At 57.1% G+C, this 9,832-nt stretch overlaps 1 protein-coding gene and 1 long non-coding RNA gene across 3 annotated transcripts in view; one reads left to right on the top strand and one right to left on the bottom strand.

Annotated features, from left to right (window-relative positions):
* Positions 1–635: 635 nt before the first annotated feature.
* Positions 636–5,829, bottom strand: LOC132012417 (uncharacterized). Its single transcript, XR_009402608.1, has 4 exons — positions 5,766–5,829; positions 4,830–5,043; positions 4,374–4,456; positions 636–4,161 (listed from the first exon to the last, which is right to left on the bottom strand). It is a non-coding gene; the product is annotated as an uncharacterized LOC132012417 (long non-coding RNA).
* TMPRSS2 (transmembrane serine protease 2) overlaps positions 5,775–9,832 on the top strand; it is a 33,966-nt gene continuing 29,908 nt past the window's right edge. Inside the window, exon 1 of one of the 2 annotated variants that reach the window (XM_059392385.1) lies at positions 5,775–5,923. The gene's annotated coding sequence lies outside the window, so the exon portion shown is untranslated. Of the gene's footprint in view, positions 5,924–5,945; positions 6,081–9,832 lie in introns of those variants that run through there. The other variant, XM_059392387.1, reaches the window with a different exon arrangement.

Genomic DNA, 9,832 nt, shown 5'->3' with positions numbered 1-9,832 from the left:
GGCTGCCAGCCTGGCTTTGTACACATTTCTGGTGCAGAGAACGTCCAGCCCCTCCCTAAAGAATCCTCATGGGCGAGCTGGGCAGCTGGTCTGCTGGGCCCTGTTCTTTCAGAAAGTAGGACATGTGAACGGAAAGGCTTTGTGACACCTCACCTTGCAAAGTAGCCCCCATATGCCTCTCCAGCTCTGACTTCTGTCACCCTCCAGTCAAAGCCTGGGAGGTGTGCTTGAGATAGAATTCTGGAGGTTGACTTTTAATGAAGTTTGTTCAATGATAACTCGCTCTTGTTAGCACTGGTGCTGCATTTATCAAAATGCTTGAAAGGGCACTGTGGGTAGCCGGTTGGCATCCGCACTGTCCTGGGAGCCTGCAGTGATGTTGTCACTAATGTCCAAAATGCTGGCATCAACAACGTAATGTCACCTTTCATCTCGACACGGTGAAAACAAGGTTTGCATTCACTAACACAAACTGAGCAATTCTACTGGGCCCCTGACAGAGGGTAGATGGAGTGTAGACTGCACTAGGGAGATCAGGCTTGGCCGGTCCATTGCAGAAATGTGGCTCGACAAGAGGCAGTACTTGGGACTCCCCAGGCAGAGGGAGGTTGGGGGTTCACCCATCCAGAGGCTAATTGTAGAGTGGATCAATTAGAAATGGATTAATTCACATAGGTAAAAGTGAGTGCCTTTATTTTATGGTTTTTTGGAGCTATGGGTGCCATCTTGGAGAGTCTAGAATATGTTCCCAATGTGATGAGGGTAGGTGTTTTGTTAGGCGTGTTTTAGGAGAGGAAGTACGTCCTGAGCACTTTTCTAGTAGTAGTAGAAGTAGCGGTCGGTGGTCATAACTAGGCATTTAGGAGGGGCCGCGTGCTCTTCGAAACCTGAACACGCCATAACTCATTTCGCCAGAGTTGCATCTTTGTGATACTTTACAGAGGAGACTGGGGCATCAAGAGGTTAAGTAGCTTCTGTCCTGTTCTGGGTTCTCTGGGAGGCAGGAAGTTTCTTTTGGGGCGGGGGTTGGCGTCTGTCTTGGTGGGACATCTTCTCCACACCTCTGCTTCTCTGTGACAGGACACCGGCCATCAAGGCCATGTCTAGCTTGGAGGACCACATGTGACCAGGACTCTGGTGGACGGATACCACACCCTGGGAAGCCTGCCACAGACCTGCGGCCAGAGATGCCCTGGTCTAGTCCAGGAAAGCCTGTCGCCCCCCCCCCCACCATTTCCGGGTGGCGGCCCCAGGGTAACAGAGGGAGGCTCGGGCAGTGAGGCAGCAAGGAAAGCCCCTCCTTCTGACCTACTGGACCCAGGGGTCCTCTGAGAGCAGAGCTTGGGGCCACCAGCACCTCTCAGGATAGCGGGGCAGGAATCCTGGTCCTTCCTGCTGGACAGGGTCCAAGGGAAGCCATGTGGCCCCTGAGTGCTGCTCCTCCTTCCCCCTCCTCAAGCTAAAATTTCTATTACCATGACCCTACTTTTCCCTCCATCACTCCCCAGCCCACCCGCTTTCTCCGGAACTGCCTGCCTCTGGGTTCCCGAGCCAAGGGGCTTTTAAGATTTGGGGTCTCTGACACAGAACGCCCTCCCTGGCCAGAGCCTCAGCCCTACTTAGCTGCCCAAGAGACACCCAAGCCCAGAGACCCAGTTCTGGTCTCAGCACACCTGTGGGACCAGGGAGCGCTGTGTCCTCCCAGAGCGGGGCGTCCCCAGAGTTAAACTGGGATTCCCAATGTGCCCATCCCGTAAGGAGGTCACTAGCATGCTGCATGTTTAATAGAAGGTCACTGTCATTTCCACAGAGCCGGACACACGGCACATGCTGAGCCTGGGGCCAAGCCTTTTACTTCATCCTTGCAAAGGACATTTTTTTTTTTTTTTAAATCACAAGAGGCAGGCTGAATTTAGCTTTGTGATTTATGTTACTGTGTTGAACTATAATGATAGCTTTGCTAATGTTAAAGCAATATCCTATTACCAGGATAAAGCCAACTTGATCATAATCTATTTGCAGAGAGTTGGATTCATTCTGTTAGTATTTGTTTAGGATTTTTACATTTATATTTGTGAGTTAGGTTGGCTTGTAATTTTCCTTGAACTATTTTCGCTGGTTCAGGCATTGATAAATGAGTATCTTCTGTTTTTCAGTTCCTTGGAAGAATTTTTGAAAGACTAGAATAGTAAGTTTAACTGTTCCTAGGAACTAACACGGAAGATCATCTGGCCAATTATTTGGTGTACGCATCTATTTAAGTCCATTAATAAAGTCTGCTCCCTGTGTTGGTGAGGGAGCAGAAGGCTGGCTGAGGACAAGGCAGACCCCCTTCCCCCGCCCCCATAGGATGTATGCGCCATTCCTCAGGCACTCCCAGCTGCCCTAAAACTGAGGGAAGGAAAAACAAATAGTTAAGTTAGAGAGATCACAAACCTGCAAGACAGGAGTCATCCTCAGTCTACAAAAGTCTCAGCAATTTGCAAGAACAAAGCATTTCTATCAACCTAGCTTCCAGAAGGAAACGTAGATACAACGAAGTGTCCCCGTCACACACAGCCGGTGGAAAAATGCTTGAGTTGGCCGGAGGGTAACTTTCCTCCCGGAAGCTCCCAGCCATCTTAATCTTAATGCTTTGCTAGAGGGAAAACAACCTTCACTTGACAATGGAAGGCCTCTGGCCTCCGGAGTCTTCTTTAACATATGAAAATCCTTGAGAAACCTTCCTCCTCCTCACCTCCCCCAACTCCCAAGGACACAATCAGCCGCTGCTCAGCACCCAGGCGCCTCCGCGCTGTCTGCCCAGGGGTCCTGCTCCCCGAGCTTTAATAAAAATCACCTTTGTGCACCAGAGACGTCTTGAGAATTCTTTTTTGGTCGCCGGCTCTGGACCTCATGCCAGTGAACCTCACCTGTATTCCCAAACCCCGTCAGTGTTGTTATCTTCTGTTTTTTCACTGATGTATTTCTTTGCCTGCCCTTTGCAGGCCGAGAGAGAGAAGGCGGTGGATTTGTAAAGATCTTGTAATTCTAGAAATGTTTCCTTGAGACATTTTGGGAAACTGTTGTTAGGTGTACGCAAGCTCAATGACTATATTTTCTAGGCATTTTGTCATTATCATGGGCTCTCCTTATTCTCAATAAAACCTTTTTATTCTCAGGTCTATTTGGTCCATTACTAATGTAGCCAAACCAGCTCGTTTTAAATACGTCTAATGAATAACCTAGCGTACTACGGTCTTTAAAAAAACGAGGCAATCTGATAATCTATGTATTTTTTAACCCTATTCATAGTACCTGGACGGTTTAGCCCAACTGAGAGTATCTCCACGCATGATGGCTGAGGTACGCTGCATACTTGTCTCCATGTGTATTTTGTGTTTTCTTATCCGGCTTTTCCGGACTGAGTGTTACTCTTCCCCTTCAGCCTTCTTTGCTTCATTTTGTTTGGCTTCACTGAGTTCTTTTCCACTTACTCCATTTTTTTCTTCTTTGGGGTTGGACGTAATCAGCATATACTCTATTTCTCATTTTTTTTTTTAAAGGTTTTCTTTCTTTATTTGAGAGAGAGTGAGTGTGTGAAAGAGCATGTGTGTGAGAGAGAAAGCGTGAGCTGGGTGCGGGGAGCAGAAGGCAGAGGCAGAGGGAGAAGCAGGCTCCTCCACTGAGCAGGGAGCCTGACGTGGGGCTCGATCCGAGGACCCCGAGATCATGACCTCAGCTGAAGGCAGAGGCTTAAAAGACTGCTTTGACCCAGGCGCCCCTCTGCTAAGTTATCTTTAAAAACCCTGGCTTCTAGGGGCATCTGGGTGGCACAGTCGGTCCAGCGCCTGGCTCCTGACTTTGGCCGGGGTCCTGATCTCAGGGTCATGAGATCCAGCTCCGTATCGGGCTCTGGACCTGCCACTAGGATTCCTTCTTCCCTTCCCCGGATACATACTTCTACTTCACTCTTGTGGCTGAGGATTTCCCAAGTTTTCCTGCAGATTCTGCCGTAATGATTCACAAAAGAAGTCGCAAGCGGGCTTCACTTCAGAGCCGGTGTGACGCAGCAGTTCAATGACAGCAAGAGGAACTCAGTTTCTAGTTTTCTCCACGCGGTCTGTTTTGATGGAGGAGCCTTCGTTCCCTGGAGCTAGCTTCGTGCTGATGGCAAGGGTGCTGGGAAGATGGTGATGGGGAGGCGATTCCTGAGCACAAGTAAGTGGGGCTCTGCAGCTCCCTTAGAAGAGTGAGAAAACCCCCAGACCCCCTCCCCAAAGCCCCGCCATCTCCCTCGCCGGAAGCGGGCTGTGTGTTCACCCCTGAAGCGGGAATCCTGGAAGGGGATGAGAAGCAGCCCGTGGCGCCCGAGACTGGGTACACATGCCCACCTCTCGCGCGGAGGTCCCGCGGGCTACCCAGCCCGATCGCAGGCTCAGGGAGCTGTGCACACGCCAGCAAAACCTTCGTGAAGCTGCCGAGAGAAGGAGAAACGCGTGTTGAGAGAGTCACCCGCACACGAGGCTGACTATAGAAACACACACGTCACCGGGTGTGAAGGTGGGCGTTAGGGAGCCGGGTCCACCATCGGGTCACTTGCAGACAGTTCCAGACACAGTCCTGATGAGGGACCGGGAGGCGGGCTGAACACAGAGCGGAAGCTGACACCTCGTAACCTACCCCGCCCCCCCCCAGGGTGGGCCCTGTGTGACATTCCTCCTTGAACCTCCCAACTAGCTTAATATTAATGCCTTGCTAGAGGGGAAAAGACAACCTTAACTTGACAAGTGAAGGCCTCTGTTATCTTGAGATACGAAAGTTCTTTGGAAACCTCCCTTTTTCCTTACCAGGCACCTTCCAACCTGCAGGTCTAAAACAGCCACGCCTCATCTGCCCTCGGGTCCTGTCCTCGTGCTTTAATAAACCACTGTTCTGCATCACAGAGGTCTCAAGAATTCTTTCTTGGTGGTCGGCTCCGGACCTCACTAAATCTTCATCTGTCCCACCGGACCTGGGTGCTGTACACGTCCTGGAACGTTTTGCCTCGGGCCACCAGGACACCTGTGAAACAGGAGAGCTGGGTGGTTCCCCGGGCTATCTGGATCTAAGGGTGGGACCCAATGCGCAGGGTGGGAGAGAAAATTCTACCCGAGAGTCCGGTGGCAGGCCAGAGAGGCCTGTGATTCGGAATGAATTCAGCTTTCCTCCTCTCCCGCTTCGGGAGCACCGGGAAAAGCCAAGCCTTTTGGACTAAGGTTTATCTCACCCTTTCCCTCCTGGGCGTCCCTTGCCTGCGCTGCGTGGGAAGACCTCACACCACTCGTGGGGGCCTCGGGAGCCGTGGGGGGACTTGGAACTTGGGAGCTGCAGGCCAGGGAAAGATGGCCTAGGCCGGCGGGAGGGTCCTCGCGCCCAGGAGCTCAGGGAGCAGCAGATCCTGGGGCTCACCCAGGGACTCAATCAGGGCTCCCCAGAATTTCCTTCCTTAATCCGAATTCGAGGCGCCCACCACCGGAGCGGTCCTGGAGACGGGGGAGGGGGACACTCTCCTCCCGGCCCCCATTGCCCGCCGGGGGTGGGTGGGGGAACGAAACCCACTCCGTGGGATCCCCCCAGCCGGCCGGGGCCAGAAGCGCTTCCCGGGCTTTCCCTGGGGGAAACTCCTCCTCCTGCCACCCGAGCGCCACCCGCGCCCCGCCCGGACCCGCCCCTCCCGGGGCCGCGCACCGGCCTCCCCCCTCCCCCTGCTGGAGGTCACCGGGGACCGCGTTTAGGGGTGTCACCCTGGCAGTCGGACACCGCCTCCCGGGATTTAAGCGAGCGCCAGGGAGCGTCGGGGACTCCGCGCCGGGCCGAGGAAGACGAGCGGGGGCGGGGGAGGCGGCGGCGGCGGAGGAGGAAGGGCAAGGGGCGGAGAGCGCCCGGCCCGGGAGCCCCGCGGGTAAGTCGCGCGCGCCGCCGGTTCTCCGTGCGAGTCTGGCGTGCGGGTCCCGGGCGCAAAAGGAAGGTCTGGGCGCCGGAAGACGAGTCAGGCCCCTCCCGCGCTGGGTGGCAGCGACTGGACGGGAGGCCAGGTGTGCGCGGCGTGAGCGCGGCAGGTGCGTCCTTCCACCGGCGGGACTCTCCGGGCTGGGCCGGGCAAAGGGCCCTCGGTGGGGCTGGAGGCTGCGACCCTCCTGGGATCCCTTGGTGCGCCGTTCGGAGGCCCCCCGGCCACCGCGTTGGCTGCGCGCGGCCCGGGCACCTTTTGCTTCGAGTCTCTGGCTCACTGGTCGGAGTAGTGGGTGCCTCGGGGTCGGCCCCTCGGCCACAGTCGGCTGCTGGACCACCGGCCTTCTGCGGCCCGGAGCTGGGGAGCAGGGGTGCGCGTTTTCTTTTGGGGGACAGGAGGACAGAGTTGTCTACCCGTTTCTTTGTTTCGGGAAAATCTCTGCAGCCCCGGAGTGTTACCTGAACTCCTTCTGCTGCTTGGTTCCCTCCCGAGGTGGGGAGAAACTGGAAACTCGCTGAGATTCCGGGAGCGATACGGCCAGGGCGGCGCGGACGGCGGGGAAAGGCTCCCGGGCGGGCCCCCTGGCGAGGCCGGAACGGCTCGGCGGTCCCGGGGAGGCACTGTCGGCAGCCGGACCCCGGCGGCGGCGATCCGAGCCAGGCCGCCTGAGCGCCCGGGGTCCGGTGGAGCCCGGCGGGGAGGAGCGGTCCTGGCCCCCGCGCGCGCTCCCTGCCGGGGACAAGGCCGGCCCCTGGGCGCTTCCGTCCAACGCACGCCGTCCAGCGGGACTCGGACGGTGGCCGCGCGGCGGAGCGCACCAGCCTGGCAGTGGATATCTTGGGCGGCGAACCCACCACCGGCCTTGGGGAAGAATCGCCTTATGGCTCGAGTTCTTCCGTCCCCAGCCCAGAGGGCGCTTGGGTGTCTAGAGCCCTGAGGGCACAGCACAGTGGCCTAGAATTGAGCGAAGCCCCAATCCCTTTTCCACCGCACAGGCAGCAGGCCTGGTCAGGAGGAATCCTAGTGGCTCGCTACCCGAGGTCCACCTGGTGGGCAGGTCACCCAGGACTCAGCCCTGAGACTGTACCTTCCTCCATTCCCATCGGAGCAGTGGTCCTGGGGCTGAGATAGGGGGTCCCTGATCCTTGCGGTCAGGCAGCTGTGGAGGGTCCCCTGGATCATGGAAAATTACACAGGCTGCCAAGCGGAGTTCCAAGGTGTTTAGGAAACCCAAGGGAGAGGAGGCTTGTTGACTTAGCCTGGGAGGTCGGGGAAGGTTCTCCAGGAAGTGAGGCTGGCACCAACCTCCCCTGCAGGCGGGTGGCCCGGCCACTGGGAATGTGGGCAGAGCTCACCCAGGCCCCGGAACCTGGGGCTCAGGGACCCACAGAGTCCAGGCTCCCAGGATGCCCTTGCTGAGCGAGGTGAGGGGGTCTGGTGGACCAGGTGATGGGGGGGTCCCCCCAAGTCACTGGGGTGTGGCTTCCGTCTTCCCAGCTTTCCCAGAGGGGAGGTCGGTCCTCTTCCCACAGGGAAGCAGACCTTACCCAAAGTTGGGGTTCTGGGAAAGGCAAGGACACTGCCAGGGAAACATGCTAAGCTCTCCAGTTGGGGGAGCCCCTTAGTGGAGGACTCGTGCCTGGAAACGGTCATTCAGCTCTTTCCTCTCTATTCTTGTGGTTTTTAAATACCAGTGGTTGGGCAGCCCGGGCCTTTGCTTTTGGCCTGGACCAGCGAGCGCCTTCACTCTCAGCGCTCCCAGAGTCCGCCTCCTCCGAGCAAGGCCACGCTGTTTGTTGCCAGGACCCTGAGTGGGCTCAGTGCTCGGACTTCGCGCCCTTGGCTGCTCTGCCCTGGGCTCCGCCGCCAGAACTGTAGGAGAAAATGTAGCCACATTGGTATTAAAATAACAGCAAATATGGATGCGGCACTTTCTTCCAGCCAGGTGTCACTCCAGACTCTTTAATAACGTCCTTCACTGGGACGCCTGGGTGGCTCAGTTGGTTAAGCCTCTGCCTTCGGCTCAGGTCACGATCCCAGTGTCCTGGGATCGAGTCCCTCGTCGGGCTCCTTGCTCGGCAGGGAGCCTGCTTCTCCCTCTGCCTCTGCCTGCCATTCTGTCTGCCTGTGCTCGCTCTCCCGTCTCTCTCTCTGACAAATAAATAAAATCTTAAAAAAAAAAAAAAATTAACATCCTTCACTTCAGCGGGAGTCACCGGAGAGGCGAGACGCTGGCCGAGGATCCTGGAAGCCGTGGAAGGCCACTGGGGATGAAGCCTGGCCATCTGGTTCCTTAGGGCTCTGGTCGGTCCTGCGACTGCCTCTTCCTCCTGGAGACTGGTGTGTCCCAGGCACCAGGGTGGAGGGCCAGGGATGCTGAGAACCAGGCCCAAGGAAGCCCCATGAGGCCTGTGCTTGCTGGCCGGCCGGGCTGGCTCCGCCTGCCCACAGCCGCACCTGGGCTCTGTGCTGAAGCTTCTAGAGCAAGCTGGGCAGGAGCGTCCGGGACTCCTCCGTGGGGCAGTGCCGCGGGCTGAGCTCCCTGGCTAATGGGGCGATTGATGGGGGACAAGATTTGGGTCAAAACGTGTGGTCGACAGGGCACTCCGGACACACGTGGGCTTCTCAGGAAGGGAGCGCCAGGAGTGCAGCTGGCCCTCGGTCATCTCCGGCCCAAACCTGCGGCCGGACACCCGGGAGAGCTCTGTGATCCTGTGGGGTCACCGCATCAGACGGACAGTGGAGCTCGGTTCACTGTTTTTCTAAATCCTCCAGAAAAATCACAGGTTTGGGAGGCCTGGGAGTCGAGTCCAAGCCTTGATAATGGGAGTAGGAAACGGAAGGGAAATGGACTCGGTCAGTTTGGTGGCCGGTCCGTTTTGGTTACTTAAGCTGGCTTGCTGCTGGGGAGGGTGAGGGGGTCTGGAGAGGCACCGGATCTGCCCGCTTTCCCACCTCTGTTCTGTTCTGGATCTCCTGGGGTCAGCCTGCTTCCCACAGCTGCGGAGTCTTCCCTGCTCTTCCTTGTCCCCCGCTTTCCAGGGCACCCGCAGGGACCTCCTGACGTTGGGTCTGCACCAGGACAAGGTGGTGGTTTCTGGGGTTGGGGTGCAGGGGCATCACGTGAGTCCCATTCTGGCTTGGTAGTGGGGACCCTAACGGCCATCTGAGGAAACCCTGGCTTGGAAGCCTCCAGGGTAGTCAGCCTGGCTGTGGAGGAGGGAGACTTGGAGGCTTTGTGCGTTGACCATCCTGGCCCCAGCCACATGTGGAAATGTCACGGTCAGCCTTAGGGGCATCAAGGGAGAAAGGCAGACACTGATTTTCTGGTGGGGATGTGGGCAGTTACTTAGATTGTGAACAGGGAAGAGGGAAGGTGTTTTGAAGATACGCTTGTAGGGGCGGCTGGTGGCTCAGTTGGTGAAGCGTCTGCCTTCGGCTCAGCTCATGATCCTGGGTCCTGGGATCGAGCCCCGCATCGGGCTCCCCTCCCTCTGCCTCCCACCCCCACTCCTGCTGTCTCTGTCACGCTCTCTTTCTCTCATATCAATTAATAAGATCTTAAGAAAACAAAAAACAGAAAGAAACAGGTTTGTAGAGGTGAGTGCGGGAGGAGGAGGGTAGGGCTGGCTCTGGGTGAAAACTCCAGGCATTTTGTCGGCGTGGACGGAGCTCGGCTGGGAGGCTTCACCGGCCCGTGTGTGCGGGGGGCTGAGCGAGCAGAGATAGGGCAAGAAAGCACAGGAAGTTTGAAGGGCCGCGAGGGTTGCAGGAGCCACGGCTGAAGTCTGGAGGTTCTGGAAGTTCCCGGAAGGGCAGAGTTAACAGGAGGATCGGTGGGGGGGGGGGGGGGGGGGG

This window comes from Mustela nigripes, chromosome 2, assembly GCF_022355385.1.
Source record: "Mustela nigripes isolate SB6536 chromosome 2, MUSNIG.SB6536, whole genome shotgun sequence".
Lineage (NCBI taxonomy): Eukaryota > Metazoa > Chordata > Mammalia > Carnivora > Mustelidae > Mustela > Mustela nigripes.
The sequence above is the reverse complement of the archived record's forward strand: the minus strand, read 5'-3'. Positions and strand labels throughout refer to the sequence as shown.